The 19313-nt window shown below is 41.9% G+C and overlaps 1 pseudogene; it reads right to left on the bottom strand.

Annotated features, from left to right (window-relative positions):
• Positions 1–1159: 1159 nt before the first annotated feature.
• Positions 1160–15355, bottom strand: LOC105489897 (homer protein homolog 2 pseudogene; annotated as a pseudogene).
• Positions 15356–19313: the final 3958 nt, after the last annotated feature.

The following is a 19313-nucleotide window of genomic DNA, read 5'->3' as shown; positions in this document are numbered from 1 at the left end:
AGGGACGGTAGGCCTTATTTTAGGGAGATCAAGTCTAAATCTGAAGGGAGTCCGAATTCGTACTGGGGTAATTGATTCAGATTATAAAGGGGAAATTCAGTTAGTGATCAGCTCCACTGTGCCCTGGAGTGCCAATCCAGGCGATAGACTTGCTCAGTTACTGCTTTTGCCTTATATTAAAATTGGGGATAGCAAAACAAAAAGAATAGAAGGGTTTGGAAGTACCAATCCTGCTGGAAAAAGCTGCTTACTAGGCTAGTCAGGTCTCAGAGAATAGACCTGTGTGCACAGTCACTATTCAGGGAAAGCAGCTGAAGAATTAGTGGATACTGGGGCTGATGTTTCTATCACTGCCTTAAATCAATGGCCAAAAAATTGGCCTAAACAAAAGCCTGTTACAGGACTTGTCAGTGTGGGCACCGCCTCAGAAGTGTATCATAGTGCCATGATTTTACATTGTCTAGGACCTGATAATCAAGAGAGTACAGTCTAGCCTACGATTACTTATATTCCAATTAATTTATGGGGCTGAGACTTGTTACAACAGTGGCATGCAGAGATTACTATTCCAGTCTCCCTATACAGCCCACCAGTCAAAGAATCATGGCTAAAATGGGATATCAACCTGGCAAAGGACTAGGGAAGAATGGAGAAGGCATTAAAGTCCCAATTGAGGCTGAGGGAAATTCAGAAAGAAAAGGAATATGGCATCCTTTTTAGGAGTGGCCACTGTAGAGCCTCCAAAACCCATTCCATTAACTTGGAAAACAGAAAAGCCTGTGTGGGTAAATCAGTGGCCACTACCAAAACAAAAGCTGGAGGCTTTACATTATCAGCAAAGGAACAATTAGAAAAGGGATGTACTGAGCCTTCATTTTCACCTTGGAATTCTCCTGTGTTTATATTTCAGAAAAAATCTGGCAGATGGCGCATACTGACTTAAGAGTCGTTAATGCAGTAATTCAACCTACGGGGCCTCTCCAACCTGGGCTGCCCTCTCCGGCCATGATCCCCAAAGATTGGCCTTTAATTATAATTGATTTAAAGGATTGCTTTTTTTACCATTCGTCTGGAAAAACAGGATTTTGAAAAATTTGCTTTTACTATACCAGCCATAAATAATAAAGAACCAGCCACCAGGTTTCAGTGGAAAGTCTCGCCTCAGGGAATGCTTCATAGTCCAACTATTTGTCAGACTTTTGCAGCTCAAGTTCTTCAGCCAGTTAGAGACGGGTTTTCAGACTGTTACATCATTCATTATGTTGATGATATTTTGTGTGCTGCAGAAATGAGAGACAAATTAATTGACTGTTACACATTTCTGCAGACAGAGGTTGCAAATGCAGGCCTGACAATAGCATCTGATAAGATTCAAACCTCCGCTCCTTTCCATTACTTGGGAATGCAGGCAGAGGAAAGAAAAATTAAACCACAAAAAATAGAAATAAGAAAAGACACATTAAAAACATTAAATGACTTTCAAAAATTGCTAGGAGATACTACTTGGATTCGGCCAACTGTAGGCACCCCTACTTATGCCATGTCAAACTTGTTCTCTATCTTGAGAGGAGATCCGGACTCGAATAGTAAAAGAACATTAACTCCAGAGGCATCTAAAGAAATTGAATTAGTCGAAGAAAAAATTTGGTCTGCACAAGTAAATAGATCACTTAGCTCCACTCTAACTTTTGATTTTTGCTACTGTAAATTCTTCAACAGGTATTATTGTTCAAAACACAGATCTTGTGGAGTGGTCATTCCTTCCTCACAGTACAATTAAGACTTTTACATTGTACTTAGATCAAATGGCTACATTAATTGGTCAGACAACACTACGAATAGTAAAATTGTGTGGAAGTGACCCAGATAAAAATCATTGTTTCTTTAAATAAGGAACAGGTTAGACAAGCCTTTATCAATTCTGCTGCATGGCAGATTGGTCTTACTGATTTTGTGGGAATTACTGACAATCATTACCCAAAACCAAAAATCTTCCAGTTTTTAAAATTGTCTATTTGGATTTTACCTAAAATTACCAGACATAAACCTTTAGAAAATGCTCTGACGGTGTTTACTGATGGTTCCAGCAATGGAAAAGCTGCTTACACCGGGCCGAAAGAACAGGTCACTGAAACTCAAGATCACTCAGCTCAAAGAGCAGAGATGGTTGCTGTCATTTCAGTGTTACAAGATTTTAATCAGCCTATTAACATTGTTTCATATTCTGCATATGTAGTACAGGCTACAAAGAATGTCGAGACAGCCCTAATCAAATACAGTATGGATGATCAGTTAAATCAGTTGTTTAATCCGTTACAAAAAACTGTAAGAAAAAGAAATTTCTCATTTTATATTACTGATATTTGAGCACATACTAATTCACCAGGGCCTTTAACTAAGGCAAATGAACAAGCTGACTTGCTAGTATCATCTGCCTTCATGGAAGCACAAGAACTTCATGCCCTGACTCATGTAAATGCAACAGGATTAAAAAATAAATTTGATATCACGTGGAAACAGGCAAAAAATATTGTACAACACTGTCCTCAGTGTCAAGTCCTACACCTGCCCACTCAGGAGGTAGGAGTTAATCCCAGAGGTCTATGTCCCAATGCGTTATGGCAAATGGATGTCACACATGTACCTTCATTTGCAAAACTGTCATTTGTCCATGTGACAGTTGATACTTATTCATATTTCATATGGGCAACCTGCCAGACAGGAGAAAGTAATTCCCATGTTAAAAGACACATATTATCTTGTTTTGCTGTCATGGGAGTTCCAGAAAAAATTAAAACAGATAATGGGCCAGGATACTGTAATAAAGCATTTCAAAAATTCTTAAATCAGTGGAAAATTACCATACAAGAATCCCTTATAATTCCCAAGGATAGGCCATAGTTGAAAGAAGGAATAGAACATTCAAAGCTCAATTGGTTAAACAAAAAAAGGAAAAAAAGAGTAAGGAGTATAATACTCCCCAGATGCAACTTAATCTAGCACTCTGCACTTTAAATTTTTTAAACATTTATAGAAATCAGACCACTACTTCTGCAGAACATTTTACAGGTAAAAAGAACAGCCCACATGAGGGAAAACTGATCTGGTGGAAAGACATCAAAATTAAGACATGGGAAATAGGGAAGGTGATAACATGGGGGAGAGGTTTTGCTTGTGTTTCACCAGGAGAAAATCAGCTTCCTGTTTGGATACCCACTAGACATTTAAAGTTCTACAATGAACCCATCGGAGATGCAAAGAAAAGTGCCTCCACAGACACGGAAAACCTGCAATCGAGCATCATCAACTCACCAGGTGAACAAAATGGTGATATCAGAAGAACAGATGAAGTTGCCATCCACCAAGAAAGTGGAGCTGCTGACCTGGGCCCAACTAAAGAAGCTGACACAGTTAGCTGAAAAAAGCCTGATGAACACAAGGGTAACACAAGCTCCAGAGAATATGCTGCTTGCAGCTTTAATGATTGTATCAACAGTGGTAAGTCTCCCTATGTCTGCAGAAGCAGCTGCAGCTAATTATACTTACTGGGCCTATGTGCCTTTCCCACCCTTAATTCGGGCAGTCACTTGGATGGAAAATCCTATTGAAATATATGCTAATAATAGTGCATGGGTACCAGGCCCCACAGATGACAGTGGCCCTGGCCAACCTGAAGAAGAAGGAATGATGATAAACATTTCCATTGGGTATCATTATCATCCTATTTGCCTGGGGAAGGCACTGGGATGCTTAATGCCTACAACCCAAAATTGGTTGGTAGAAGTACTTACTGTCAGTCCCACCAGTAGATTGACTTATCATGTGGGAAATGGAATGTCACTTGGGTCACAAATAAATAATTTACAGGACTCTTCTTATCAAAGATCATTAAAATTTAGGCCTAAGGGAAAACCTTGCCACAAGAAAATTCCCAAAGAATCAAAAGACCCAGAAGTCTTAGTTTGGGAAGAATGTGTGGCTGATACTGCGGTGGTATTACGAAAAAATGAATTTGGAACTATTATAGACTGGGCCCCTCGAGGCCAATTATATTATGATTGTACGGGCCAAACTCACTCATGTTTACAGACCCCATCTCTCTGGCCCACTAATCTGGCCTATGATAGTGATTTAACTGAAAGGCTGGAGCAGGTTTATAGAAGGTTAGAATCACCCTATCCATGGAAATGGGGTGTCTACCATTTAAATAGACTACGGTGAAATACATGAATTACTTGTCTTCTACGACTGCTTGTTGCACTTCACATATGGTCCTCTAGAGTCATGCATGCTGTTGCAAATGAACATTACTCCATCGGGTACATACTGCATTTTCTTTAGTAATTCATCCATTGATGGTAATTTAGGATGTTTCCACATCGTTACTATCATAAATATTCCTGCAATGAATGGAGGGGTGCAAATGTCTCTTTCTCATACTGATTGTACTTCCTTTGGATACATGGCCAACAGTGGGGTTGATGGATACTACGGTAGGTTTTTTTTTGTGTTTTGAGGAACTTCATAGTATTCTTCACAATGACTGTACTAATTGGCGTTTTCAGTAATAGTATACGTGGGCTCCCTTTACTCCACATCTGCCCCAATACTGGTTATCTTTCATCTTCTTTAAAAATAGCTATTCTAACAGGTATGGGGTGATAATTTATTGTAGATTAAATTTGAATTTTTAAAATTATTACTTCTATTTAACATTTTTATATATCTATATGTCATTTGTACATATTTTTTGAAAAATGTGTATTCAAGTCATTTGCCTATTTATTAATAGGATCATTTTGTAGTTGTTGTCCTCACAAGACACAGCATCAGCTGCATGTATCCTGGACTCACTGCCAATGCACAACACAGATACAATGCCACCACGAAGGCACTGGATTCAAGGATACTGCAAATTCCAAAATTGGTGTCCCCAAAACAGAAGCCCCTGGACACACCAAAGCAGCATCTCTGCATGTCCCTGAAGTCAGAGATGCACACAGTGCCACCACAGTAATACATAGCACTATCTTCAGCTCTCAGGCTGTTCACTTGTAGATACAGTGATTTCTTGGCATCATCTCTGGAGATGGTGAATGGACCCTTCACAGAGTCCGCATAGCTTGTGCTGCCTCCACTACTACTCAAAAATGAGACCTACTCCAGCCCTTTCCCTGGAGCCTGGTGGACCCAGCTCATCCACTACCTACAAAAGGTAAATCCAGAGGCTGCAAGGGAAAGTCTCACGGATGCCCCAGGCTACAACAAGCTTCCCAAAGACTCCACCAGCTGCATGTCACACTGGACACCTGCAAATACGGAGACAACCTGGTCAGAACCTGCCACACATATCCACTATTTCTCTCACTCATGACCACTCACACTCAATATCGCTAGTTCTCCATGAGCCATCTTTTAAAGTAGCAATAAGGAAAACCCAGCTGAGACCAAACTCCATAGTGAGTCCTCTGTGTTCAGAGACCTGACCACCAAAAGGAAACTCCTGGTACTTCTGGACTGGGGCTCTTCTCCCATAGACACAGGCAAGGTTGGTTTTCATCAGGACAGGGAGGGCCCTATTTGCGTGTCTCCTCCTCTATAGCAAGCTCTGGGTTGGGACACCAGATGAGAGAGCCATGTCCAGAACAGATGTGAGACTCCTGGAGCAGCTTAGTGTCAATGACAGCATCTGAGAAAATATAATTTCGTATTATGTGATTTTGCCATTAAAATTACTTAGCAAGTATTATATCATTTATTTTTTTACATATTTGTACAAATAGAAATATGACTGCATTAAGCAAACTAACTGTTGCATTTTAGAATCTACCAAAAAATTGAGATAGAGCTGGGGTTTATTCATCGTACATTCAGAAATATCTGACTTTTTATGTGATGTATACATGTATTTATTTGTAATAGCTTGAATAATATAAAATTTTAATAACACACGAAATGTATAATTTGGAAATTATTGATGTAACCATCACAATTATTAAGATAGAAAACAAACCAACTACCCTCAACATTTTTTCTTGTTCTCTTGCATCTCCTCCTTTCTCCCTCTTTTCTCTCACCTTTTCGCCATTCAACTACCGACCTTCATGTTACTTTAGCTTCTATTTCGTAGAATGGGTAAGAATGCAGTCATTCAGGATGTAGTATTTTTTGGCTTATTTTACTTATATGTACTTGTGAATTTAGTTCCTTTATGAGTCTATCAAACTTTTGTTATTTAAAATGATGAGCAGCGTTCCAATGAAAAACAACTTTTTTGTTTGTTTGTTTGTTTGAGACGAAGTCTCACTCTGTCGGCCACGCTGGAGTGCAGTGGCGCAATCTCGGCTCACTGCAAATTCTGCCTCCCAGTTACAAGCGATTCTTCCGCCTCGGCCTCCTGAATAGCTGGGATTACAGCATCCGCCACAACGCCCAGTAATTTTTGTATTTTTAGTAGAGACAGAGTTTCACTATGTTGGTCAAGATGTTCTCCAACTCCTGACCTCGTGATCCGCCGCCTCAGCCTCTCAAAATGCTAGGATTACAGGCATGTTTGTTAAATTCGTGTTTAACCTGACATCCTTCTGGATTTGCTGACACTAGAATATAAAAGAAAATAATTTCCAAGTCTTACGTACAGCCAAAACTAAACCAAAATTTGTTAAATTCGTGTTTAATCTGACATCCTTCTGGATTTGCTGACACTAGAATATAAAAAAATAATAATAATTTCCAAGTCTTACGTACAGCCAAAACTAAACCAAAAATTTCCCGTCACTAAGCTACACCTACCACTGGATTTTTAACTGACAAAAGACGAGCCTGAGAGAAATCACAAAAGCAGCTAATTCAAAGAAAAGCCCTTTTTCTTACTCAGCTGAACCTAAGACCACAGTTACTGCAAAGGCAGCTTCTCCAACTCCTAAGCTCAAGAGATCCGCCCGCCTCCGCCACCCAAAGTGCTGGGATTCCAGGCCTGAGCCCCGCGCCCAGCCAGCGAAGGCAACGTCTAAAAACCTTCTCACCTCCTGTCACCAACCCAGTGACAAAATCCCGAGTTTTCAGAGGACGTGGCAAGACCAGCACAAAACACTGACTCCCAGGAGCTCCCGACGTCGCTGGCGCCTCAGCGGGCAGCAGCCGCTCCAAGCTCGGATCCGCAGGCGCTGGCGGAAGGGCCTTCCCGGGGGCGTCGGGCACCAGCTGCAGCCCTTGGCTCCACGTCGGTGGCTCCGCGTCCTTCCCCAGAGGCGCCGGCGCGAGGTCCTCACACCCAGGCGACTCAGCGGCGCCCCAACAGGGCGGCGCCCCAGCAGCCCCGCACCCCAGCAGCTCCCCCTAGCAGGGCGTCGCCCCAGCGCCCGCGCCCATCCGCGAGAACTGAGCATGTGCAGGCCCGAGCCTCCTCCTGGAGGAGGCCAGCCAGGATGGCGCCTCCTCGCTCCCAGCAGGCGCCCGGATGCGGCCCGCGCAGAGCCCCGCAACCAGAACTGCGCGAGCCTGCGGGGAACCTGCGACGGCGGTGGCCGGGGCGGATGCGGCCCGGGCTCCTCCACCTTCCCAGTAGCCAGCAGCAGCTCATGCCGCCCACCTTCCCCTGGCCAGGTCTTCCTGAAGCTGGGGCCGGAGGGCGCAGCGGGAGGTCCCAAGGGTCCTTTTCAGAAGACAGGCTTTTTATGAATTTTAACACAATATGTACAAGCTGTGTTCATTCATTAACCCTACTTCCGTCATACACTGGCAACCTGTTTAACACCTGGAAAGATTAGATGTTATAAATAGGACTTGTTCATCCTTTATACACACAATATCCATAGGTAAATAAAAACACACATACAGAAGAGATGACCATTAATCTCGCCTCCTGGTGCGCACAGAGGCCTAGAACTCTGCACTTTCTCCTCTTCTCTCCTCCCCTGAACCAGAGCACAAACACAATGTGTGCTACTCAAGCAGGGATTTGGCCATTCCCCCCACCAACATCAAAATAAAATAAAACACTGCGTATGAATTTTAACAAACAGATGCTTACAAAATTTATTATTTTACTATCTGTAATTTTAACATACATCAGGCACTTCAGAACATCTAGAAAGACTAGATATTTCAAAAGAATACTTAGCATTGCCAATGATGTATACAATAGCGAGGAATCAAATGCACACAAGAAAACACACAAGAAAACAATGACAACGATATGAAAATGTCTTCTAAATATGAGCAGCCTGGCATGGAACCCTCTTCTTTTCCTGCCCAGGTCTCCCCTCCGTGTCCTCTCACCCACGGAATTAACGTAGACGTGTGGTTCCTGTGTCCCTTCCAGGGGTGGTTCAGTAACTCCATTTCAAAATGCCATTTCCAGAAGGCACCCCTATGCTATAATTTTGTAAAATGCACATGGTAATTGGTGGCCGGGCACGGTGGCTCACACCTGTAATACCAGCACTTTGAGAGGCCAAGGCAGGTGGATCACCTGAGGTCAGGATGGCCAGCATGGCGAAACCCCATCTCTACCAAAAAATACAAAAATTAGTCAGGCGTGGCGGTGCACACCTGTAATTCCAGCTACCCTGGAGGCTAAGGCAGTAGAATTGTTATAACCCAGGAAGCAGAGGTTGCAGTGAGCCAAGATCCTGCCACTGCACTCTAGCCTGGGCGACAGAATGAGACTCCGTCTCAAGAATGAATGAATGAATAAATAAATAAATAAATAAATAAATAAGCAAAGTACATGGTAACTTACAAGACGTGCAATTTTCTGACTCTATCATACATTGGCAACCTCGTTACATCTAGGCGGGTTCGATGCAGCAAATGTGTTCTTTTAAAAGGTCAGGGGACGGTCAAGAGCAGCTTTTTCATGTGTTACGCACAGGCCTTCTAGAAAGGGCTGGTAAAGGGTGGTGGGCATGTCCAGTGGGACAAACGTGGAAGGTTCTTCTCTGTTTCTCCCCATCCATGTCAAGGTCTGGTAGAAGAATGATAACCATCCGGTGGCTGCTCCCTATTCCCCACATCATCTTCCAGGACTCTGCTTACCTTTCTTGCCCTAAGGCCTTTGTCCCTTGTCAGGACTGGGTGGGTCTCTTCCAACTGGGACAGAAGAGAAGGAGGCGCTAAGTCCTAACCCCGCTTCCTGGCGACTGGGGCGTCTCTGGACCGCGCACACCCAGCTGCCCCCTGGCATCCCCGGATCCCCCACGTCCCACCGGCCCCGACGCGTCCCCGGTCAGCCCACGTCCCATCAGCCCTGCGCCTTTCGGACCGCCCACTTCCCAGCAGACCCCGCGCATCTCTGTCGCAGCGGCCCCCGTGCTTCCCGCCCCGCCACGCCCACCCAGAGGTGCTGGGTCCCTGTAGCTCAGCGGGGACTTCCTTTACATTGCGCAGGTTTGGGGCTGGAGACCCGGGATCTGCGGGGTCCTGGCTAGGAGAGGCCACTGCTGCCCTCAGTTTCCCAAGGTGGGCAGAGAGGTTCCCGCTGCTTTGAGGTCAGGGCTCCTGGGTGGCGGCCACAGCAAAGGCTCCAGTGTCTGCAGGCAGAAGCCAGGCCTGTCTGGGGGCCCCCGGCTCATCTGCAGTTCAGGGCGGAGGGTCCAGTGAGCTGAGCTTGCACTGCTTCTCACCACGCGCCCAGTGTCACTCTATTCAGCCGCCACTGCACAAAGGCGGCACAGCTCACCTGGACCTCAGGTCTCTATTGTAGAGAGAAGCTTTGAGAAATGTCTTATCTACTCAGCGCTACAAATAGAAAAATCGAATGCAAGCTCCTCTACCCGTTGACATGTTATGCCGTTAATGTATTCCGGAGCCCTCCCTTTATCCCCACACCTATCCCAAAGCCTTCGTTTATCCCCAGGCCTATCCCAGATCCTCCATTTATGTCACTAACAATGAATTTTGTGTTATTTTAAAATATAATTTTAATAGACAAATAATAATTGTAAATATTCATGAGGTACATAGTGATGTTTTGATACATATAGTGTATAGGATTCAGATTAGGATAATTAACATATCCTTCATCTCAAACTTCTTTTAATTGGGAACACTCAATATCCTTCTAACTATTTGATACCACATGCTATTATTAATTATATTTATCCCACAGTGGTAAAGAACATTATAATCTCAACCCTCCTACCTAACTCTAATGTTGTATTCTTTTACAAATATCTGCCTATCTTGCCCTCTTTCCCCACACTTCCCAGCCTCTAGTATCCTCTGTTGTAATCTTTACTTCTATGAAACTAATCTTTTTGCTTCCACGTATGAGTGAGAAAACAAAGTGTGTTACTTTCTGTTCCTGGCTTATTTCATTTTGCATAATGTCCTCTAGTTCCATCCTCATTGCCACAAATGACAGGATTTCCCTTCTTATGGATGATAGTATTTCTTCATGTATCTGCACCACACTATCTTTAACCATTCATCTCTTTTCCAACACCTGGTTTGATTTCATATCTTGGCTCTTGTGAAAGGTCCTGCCATATACATCTGGGTGCAGAAATCTCTGATATAATGATGTTCTTTGGATCAATTTGCAGTAGTGGAATTGCTGGATCATATAGTAGTGTGTTTGCAGTTTTCTGAGGTACCTCCACACTGCTCTCCATAGTGACTGTACTAGTTTACATTTTCTCCAACAATGCATAAAAGTTTTCTTTTCTCTGAATCCTTACCAGCATTTGTTAGTGTTTATTTTTCTTTTTTGATAACAGACATTTTAACTGAGGTGAGATGATACCTTCTACCATTCTGCAGGTTGGTTGTTCACCATGTTGATTATTTCATTTTCTGTGCAGATTTTTAGTTCAGTTAAATCCCATTTGTCTATTTTTGTTTTCATTCCAGTTGCTTTTGAAGTCTCAGTCATATATATATATATATATATATATTTTTTTTTTTTGCCTAGGTCAATTATCCTTTTTCCTACATTTTCTTCAAGTATTTTTATAGTTTCAGTTTATACATTTAAATATCGCATCCATATTCAGTTAATTTTTGTCTATGGTGAGATAGAAGTCTGGTTTTCTTCTTCTACATGTGGATATCCAATTTTCCCAGCACCACTTACTGAATACAGGGTTGTTTCTCCAATGTATATTTTTTCCAGTTTTGTCAAAGAACAGTAGGTTGTACACATTTAGCTTTATTTCTGGGCTCTGTATGCGGTTACATTAATCTTTTTTTTTTTAATACCAGTATTAAGCTGTCTTTCTTGCTATATCTGGCAAACATTGTAAAACCCCGTCTCTACTAAAAATACAAAAAAAAAAAAAAAAAAGAAAAGAAATTAGCCAGGCGTGGTGGAGGGCGCCTGTAGTCCCAGCTACTCGGGAGGCTGAGGCAGAAGAATGTATTGAACCCAGGAGGTGGAGCTGTCAAACATATGTTCTCTGCAAGGTAATTTATAAAAGTATAAATTTGTAAAATAATTTAATGACCATAGATTGATTAATGTATAAATAAAATGTGTGTACATAAAACTGAATTTCATTCACCTTGAAAAGAAGGAAATTCTGACATTTGCAACAACACAGGTGGGCCTGGAGTATGTGGAATAAGCCAGATGCATAAAGACAAATGGTTTATGATCTCATTTACATGTGGGACCTCAAATATCCAAGCTCTTGAAAGCAGAGAGTAGAATAGTGGGTCCCAGGATCTGGGAGGAGAGGGAAATCAGGTGATGTTGGCTAAACTGTACAGAGTTTCAGTTGTGCATGTTGAAAGAGTTCTGGAAATCTGATCTACAGCAGTGTTCCTGTATTTAATACTGTATTGTAAAAGTGATTTTCGTTAAAAGGGTAGATCTTAGGTGTTCTCATCAGACACACACATATACACACACATAGTATATTAAAAAACAAAAATGGTAGCTCTGTGAGAAGATTGATATGCAAATTATCATGACTGTGATGAGCATTTTACAATGTATATCTGATATGGTTTAGATCTGTGTCCTCTCCCAATCTCATGTATTATAATCCTCAATTGTGAAGGTGGGACCTCGTGGGAGATGAGTGGGTCATGGGGTGGGTCTTTTATGTATGATTTAGAACCAATTCCTGGTTCTATTCTCACAACAGTACATGAGTTCTCACAAGATATGCTTGTCTAACAAAGTGTAGACACCACCCCTGCTCCCCCGCACCGTCCTACGGGCTTCGGCTCTGGCCATGTAATGTGCCTACTCCCCTTTGTCTTCTGCCATAATTCTAACTTTCCTGAGTCTCCTCAGAAGGAGAAGCCACTGCACTTCCTGTAAAGCCTGCAGAACTTTGAGCCAATTAAATATCTTTTTTTAATTAGTCTCAGGCATTTCTTTATACCAGTGTACGAATGAACTAATACAACATCAAAACATCAAGCGGGGCATCTTAAACATATATTATTAAAATATTTTAATCATACCTCAATGCAACTGAAAAAATTTAAACTTACCCTTAGAATACATACATACTTTAGGCTGGGCGCAATGGCTCATACCTGTAATCCCAGCACTTTGGGAGGCCAAAGTGGGCAGATCACGAGGTCAGGAGATGAGACCATCCTGACTAACACGGTGTAACCCCCTCTCTACTAAAATTACAAAAAATTAGCCTGGCGTGGTGGCAGGCACCTGTATTCCCAGCTACTTGGGAGGCTGAGGGAGGAGAATGGTGTGAACCCTTGAGGCGGACCTTGCGGTGAGCTGAGATCACGCCACTGCACTCCAGCCTGGGTGACAGAGTGAGACTCGGTCTCAAAAAACAAAAACATATATATATATATACACACATATATATATATATATGTATACACACATCAGACATACACATATACACACACGTAGTAGATTTAAAAAAAATAAAATGGTAGCTTGGTGAGGAGATGGATATACAAATACCTTGACTGTGATGAACATTTTACAATGTATATCTGATGTGGTTTGGGTCTGTGTCCTGTCCCAAATCTCATGTTGTATTATAATCCTCAATTGTGAAGGTGGGACCTGATGGTCCCTTTATATTTATATAAATAAATATACTTCATATTTTTTCAATTAAAATGAGAGAACATAGGAAAATTTGCAGTAAGATGTTTGTAACAGCTCCGCTTATAATATTCACAAACTGGAAATAAATTTAAAGTTCATTGACAGGAAAATAAATCATTGTCATTTATTTACTTAATGGACTGATTTAGATATAAAATCTCTCTCATTTCTCTCTTTCTCTCCATACATACAAGAAAACTTTGAGGTTTCATATCAGAGTCAGTCCATTAATTGAATAAATGACAATATGTTGATCTAATTTAATACATTAAATAGCATGAATTAACCTCAAAAATAGAAAAGTAGCCCCTTACTAATAAAAGGTCCATAATGTTTGATTAAATTTCTATGAAGTTCAAAATAGAAAAAAATTAGATCTATAGTGTCAGAAATCAAAACCTTTCCCCCATGTAGGAGTGGACCGCAGGCACAGAGAAAGATGTGTTGTGGGTATGGACTTGCTCTTTAGGCTACCTTAGGTGTTGGGGACAAGGGTATTCACATTTGCCAGAAACTCTCTAGTGATATATTTCAGATCTATGAATTTTTTTCTTATGTGTAAATTTTATCTCATAAAAAAAGTGAATAGTTTAAAATTCACCAAATAGTACAAGTAATATTAAAACCCTATCCAAAATATGAACATTAGTACATGAATTAATAAAGTGCATTCAAGCACACCTACTAAAGTTAAATACTAGAAATCAAAAATATGGTAACACCTGAAACTTAATAATTAATAAGCACACATTTCATATAGAAGGAAAAAATAGTCAAGACATGTGGAACATGTATTTTTTCAATCAAATGTCACTAAATTATTTATACAATATTTTAAACTGTGTAATTAGTATAAATTACTAATATTTTGTGTGATATTACAACTGAGAACTTTAAAAGAAAAAAGGATATTTGAGAGCACATGAACTAAATTGAATGTATTTTCAATGTTGGTTCAACTATTATACCTCTAATAATGCCCCGGTTTTGATTGGGGCTTTGGAAAAAAATAATTCTTTTTTTTATTGAACAAATATTTATTAAGCAACTACCTTGCGTCAGGCATTGTGCTAGGCACCCTCACTGTGTGCTGTTCCCACACCACAATCATCTGCTCAGAAATTAAAACCAAGAGAAGGAATATTGTCGCAACCATACAAATTGGGGGGCAGGGGGCAATATCGTGGATGGAGGCGATTCCCAGGCCAGAAAATACACCCACCAGAAACCTGTTTTCTATCTCTTATTAAGTCTCCATTAAGCAATTGTTTCAAAGCATCCTAGAGCCATCTGGTCTCACAAACACACTTGGCACTCACGGTCGGGTGGTGAGCCTTGTCTAGCCCTCGTTACTGGTGCCCAGCTTGGAGAGGCCTGGGCGGAAATCACGCACGTCATGGATCTTCCGGTCCAGCACCTCCAGGAAGCTCTTCACCTCCACCTCCAGGTGGCGCTGTCGGGATTGGCTCGCCTCAGCTTCTGTATTTAGGGAACGCGCTTTGTCTTCGAGGTTTTGATCTTCTCTCTGTCGCCTCCATCTTCTCAGAGACACACTCGCGCTCTGACCTGAGCCGAGGTGTGAGTTCACTTTGTTTTCGGAGATCTTCCAGCTCTGCCTCCTTTTTTTGGAGCTCCGCCTCCAGCTCCTCAATCTTCCTGCTCAACTGCGTGTTCTTCTCCTTCTCTCTGTGGATGTCACAGCCTCTTCCTCTGCTCCGCGCTGGCCGCGGACTCCTGCAGCGCCGTGGGCAGCCGGGCGTCGCTCTCCCGCCAGGCCTGCAGCTCCATCTCCCGCCTCTTCCCGTGGGCAGCGCCCTGCATCGAGGCCGCCTTCAGCTTGTTGTTCCTGTACTGCAGGTGCGTGTTGGCTGCAGCTGCATGCGAGGCCTTTTCATCGTCCATCCCGTTGACACTGGATGCCAGAGTAGAAGAATCCACACCAGGATTCTTAGGGTTGATTACTCGAGGGCTCCATTTTCTCCTGGTTCTTGTCTTTGGCTATCTTGGCCGCTTCTTCCACCTCCTGGAATTTCTCTGCAAACTTTGTCGGCTGCTGCTCAGAGGAAAACCCCAAACCAAACACCGTGTTGGCTCTGCTGTCGGCCCACTGCCCAGACTTCTGTGACATGTTGGTGAAGGTCGTGTTTGGTGTGATTGTGCTGTTTATGATCACCTTGGCTCCGTCCACACTGACGATCCGATAGCTCTTCCTTGTGACATCATACAAGCAGGAAACAGTGACTGCCTATTGCTTGCAGGCATCCAGTTCTTCTTGGTGTTGGGGTCAATCGGGAAGACCTGTGCTCGGCACATGTTAAAAATCACTCAGGAGCTATCTTGAAACTAGAGTTTGGAGGAGATGGTAACTCTATAGGTTGTCCTGGGATGTATTGGCTGTTAAAATTTGGTGCCTTTTGGCCGGGCGCGGTGGCTCACGCCTGTAATCCCAGCACTTTGGGAGGCCGAGGTGGGCGGATCACAAGGTCAGGAGATCGAGACCATGGTGAAACCCCGTCTCTACTAAAAATACAAAATATTAGCCGGGGGTGGTGGCGGACGCCTGTAGTCCCAGCTACTGGGGAGGCTGGGACAGGAGAATGGCGTGAACCCGGGAGGCGGAGCTTGCAGTGAGCCGAGATCGTGCCACTGCACTACAGCCTGGGCGACAGAGCGAGACTCCATCTCAAAAAAAAAAAAAAAAAAAAATTGGTACCTTTCTTTGTTAGCTCTTGTCCACCAAAGATTAAGGTCTGTGATACACACATATATTAATTTCTGCAACAAATTGCGAGGAAATAGTTAATAAGAACATCAATTATGTCCATGTTCCACTGAAAAGAACAATCACACAGGGACATGCAGGGATGAAGGGGAAGCCAGAAAATATCCATATAAATACATATTCAATTTAAGGAATTATCCTATTGAAAAAGTATATTAAACATTTGTTCAAGACTATCAGTGGCTAATATAAAATGGGAGCATTCCTCTTGAAATCCCGCACAAGACAAGAATGCTCATTCTCACCACTTCAATTCAACGTAGTTTTGGAAATTCTGGCCAGGGGAATCCAGCACCCAAAGGAATAAAGTGCATTCAAATAGTAGGAGAGAAAGTCAAACTATTTTTATTTTCAGACGACATGATTCTATATCTAGAAAACCCCATTGTCTCATCCCAAAAGCGTAAGTTGATAAGGAACTTCAGCAAAGTCTCAGGATACAAAATCAATGTGCAAAAATCACTAGTATTTCTAAAGGTACTAAAATAATTTTAACAAAATATTAATAACATTTGTTTTAACCCAAAGTATAAAGTAAATATCCAAGAGTACATATTAATATTAAGAAGTGATTTAATAACTAAGACAAATGTGGGAAAATAGACAAGTATCCCTCAAATAATAACTTGAAACACTTGTGATTCCCCCTTTTTCAAATCAGTGAACCTTAAAACTCCTCACTTGAGTGTGGCCTGCACTTAGAATATGGAAAACTTAGGTGATGGCTTTGGATTGAGCAGTGAGTTTTTAGATATAATACCAAAAACACCACTCAAATATGAAAAAACACCACTCAAACATAAAAATTTAAGTTTTTATGTGAAACAAAAAGACGCTGTGTTAAGCAAATTTTTTAAAAGCCACAGATTTGGAGAGAATATTTGAAAATTGCATGTTTGTTAAAGAACTTGTAGAGAGAATATAGTAGGATTTTCAAGACAGAACAGTGATAAAACAAGAGGATGTCCTATCCTCTTATGTAGCCAGTGGGCCACATTTTCTATGGGGAGACATTCTGGAGGAGCTGAATGCAGGCTAGCTTCTCTGTCTGGTGACTTCAAGGTAGCATAGGTGTGGTATGGGCATCCACATCCACATACCATTTTATGCATTCCCCAGATGTGATGGAGAATGTCCTTCCAGATGTCAGTCACTGCCAAAGAGGGCAGCCAACCACCATCCAATCCTGTGCTTCTCATGTAGTAGCCCTGAATCCTAGCTGCTCCAGCTGTGACTCAATGGGGCCAAGGTACAGCTCAGGCCATGGCTTCAGAGGGTTCAAGCCTGAAGCCTAAGCAACTTCCACTTGGTGTTGAGCTTGTGGGTGTATGGAAGTCAAGAATCCAGGTGTGGGAGCCTCCACCTAGATTTTAGCAATGCATTAAAATGCCTGGATGTCCAGGAAGAAGTTTGCTGCAGGGTTGGGCACTCATGGAGAACATCTGCTAGGGGAGTGCGGAAGGGAAATGTGGGGTCGAAGCCTCCATACAGAGTTCCCACTGGGGCTCTGCCTAGCGGCACTGTGAGAAGATGGTCACCATTCCCCAGACCCTGGAATGGTAGATCCACTTACAGATTTCACCATGCACCTGGAAAAAACACAGATTCTCAATGCCAGCCTGTGAAAACAGCCAGGAGGAAGGCTGTACCCTGCAAAGTCACAGGGGTGGAGCTTCCCAAGGCCATGGGAACCCACCTCATGCATCAGCATGACCTAGATGTGAGACAGCATCAAAGGAGATAATTTTGGAGCTTTCAGATTTTACTGCCTTGCTGAAATTTGAAGTTACATGTTTGCCTTTGGCCCTTTCATTTTGGACAATTTCTCTTAATTGGAATAGTTTCATGAAATCTGATGGCTTCAAAATTACGGGACTTTGCCTGCACAAGCTCTCTTTGCCTTCTGCCATCCATGTAAAATGTGACTTTCTCCTCCTTGCCTTCCACCATGATTGTGAGGCCTCCCCAGCCACGTGAAACTGTTAGTCTATTAAAACTTTTACATTTGTAAATTGCAGAGTCTCTGTTATATCTTTATCAGGTGTGTGAAAAAGGTTTAATACACTTGGTGAATAAAAAAAAAAAAACTGATGTTCAGATTATGTGGCTGTTTCTCATTGTAGAAATGGGGGCAATGACTTTCAAGATCTTTACATATTTGAGCAAAGTCCCAAAGTTTTCTCAGACATAATCTTTCACCTGTTACTGGAAGCAGAACTCTTACCTCTCTACATATAAGTTGAATCTGGACAGACATAACTGAACATGCAAGGACAAGGAGGAATGACACAGCAAAACACTTATGAGAAATTCTCAACAATTTTAATTTTCTTCTGAGAAAATGGCCATTCAGAAAGTACACCAGGTGAGACCCAGTTATATCTAATAGAGATCATGTTCTGGGAGGTTATATTCTTTCCCCTGGGCTGGATCCAGTAGGTAGATCTGGGCCCTGACATCAGGAACTGGAACTTTTATTCCTTAAACAGAAGACACTCCAATGAGGAAGTTATTCCCAGGGGAAGTGCAGAACAAAGAATCAGAGACACATGTTCTTGTCTTTCCAGGATGTGCTGGAACTCCAGGACAAGGTTACCTCTGAGAGGCTGTGGTCCCTGTGAGGACATCACATCAACTTTGTTTTCTGGAACCTTTGTCTGTTCAGGAAAGCTCAGAAGTGTGACTAAGACTCTTCTTCTGCCCCTACCTGTATTTCAGTAAATTCATGAAAAATTAGTGGTCTCTCACCAGGGAGCATTGCAACCTTAACATCGTGATCCTACAGAATAACATCCCTACACCCAATCTCATTGAAATTTCTGACTCCAATCACCAATTGCTAAATAATTTGTTCTTGTAAATTTAGTTAATAAATTTGTTCAGTGCCCATTTCAACAGCCTCTCAGCTGCATCTTAGCAAAGTGTTTTATGAAATGAACATGTCTCCTTCAGCAAACAGAAAATATAAAATCACCATGAATTGGTTGAAACTTATGTTGTTAATCCAGAACAAACATACTAAGAAATTAGCCATGTCACAATGTCATATAGTTTGTACTACTCTAAACGAAATCCCCTGAGCTTTCCAAAGTCAAATCATTCTCTTTCCCTAAAAGTCCTGCCAACCACTAATCTATTTTTATCACTTTATCTTTTCTCGAAGGCCTCATGAATGGAATTTTACAGTACATAGTCTCTTTTGCCTATCTGCTTTAACTTAACAAAAATAAGTTGTTCTTCCTGAATTAATTGCCACTTTGTTTTTATGGCTGAATAGTGTTAATTGTATGGGTATAGCATATTTTGAGAACCTGCTGACCTGTTTAAATGCATCATAATTGCTCTTTTATTTGGCAATTTTGAATGTTAATCATGAGTATTGATATTGGACATCTTTTCAGATTTTTGTTTGTCAATCATGCATTTACTTTGAGGAAGTGTTAAGATTTCCAATTACTTTATAGTTCTGTTTTTAGTATTATTTAAGAT

The sequence above is a fragment of the Macaca nemestrina genome, chromosome 7 (genome assembly GCF_043159975.1).
Source record: "Macaca nemestrina isolate mMacNem1 chromosome 7, mMacNem.hap1, whole genome shotgun sequence".
Classification (NCBI taxonomy): domain Eukaryota; kingdom Metazoa; phylum Chordata; class Mammalia; order Primates; family Cercopithecidae; genus Macaca; species Macaca nemestrina.
This window is presented reverse-complemented; position numbering and strand designations above follow the sequence as displayed.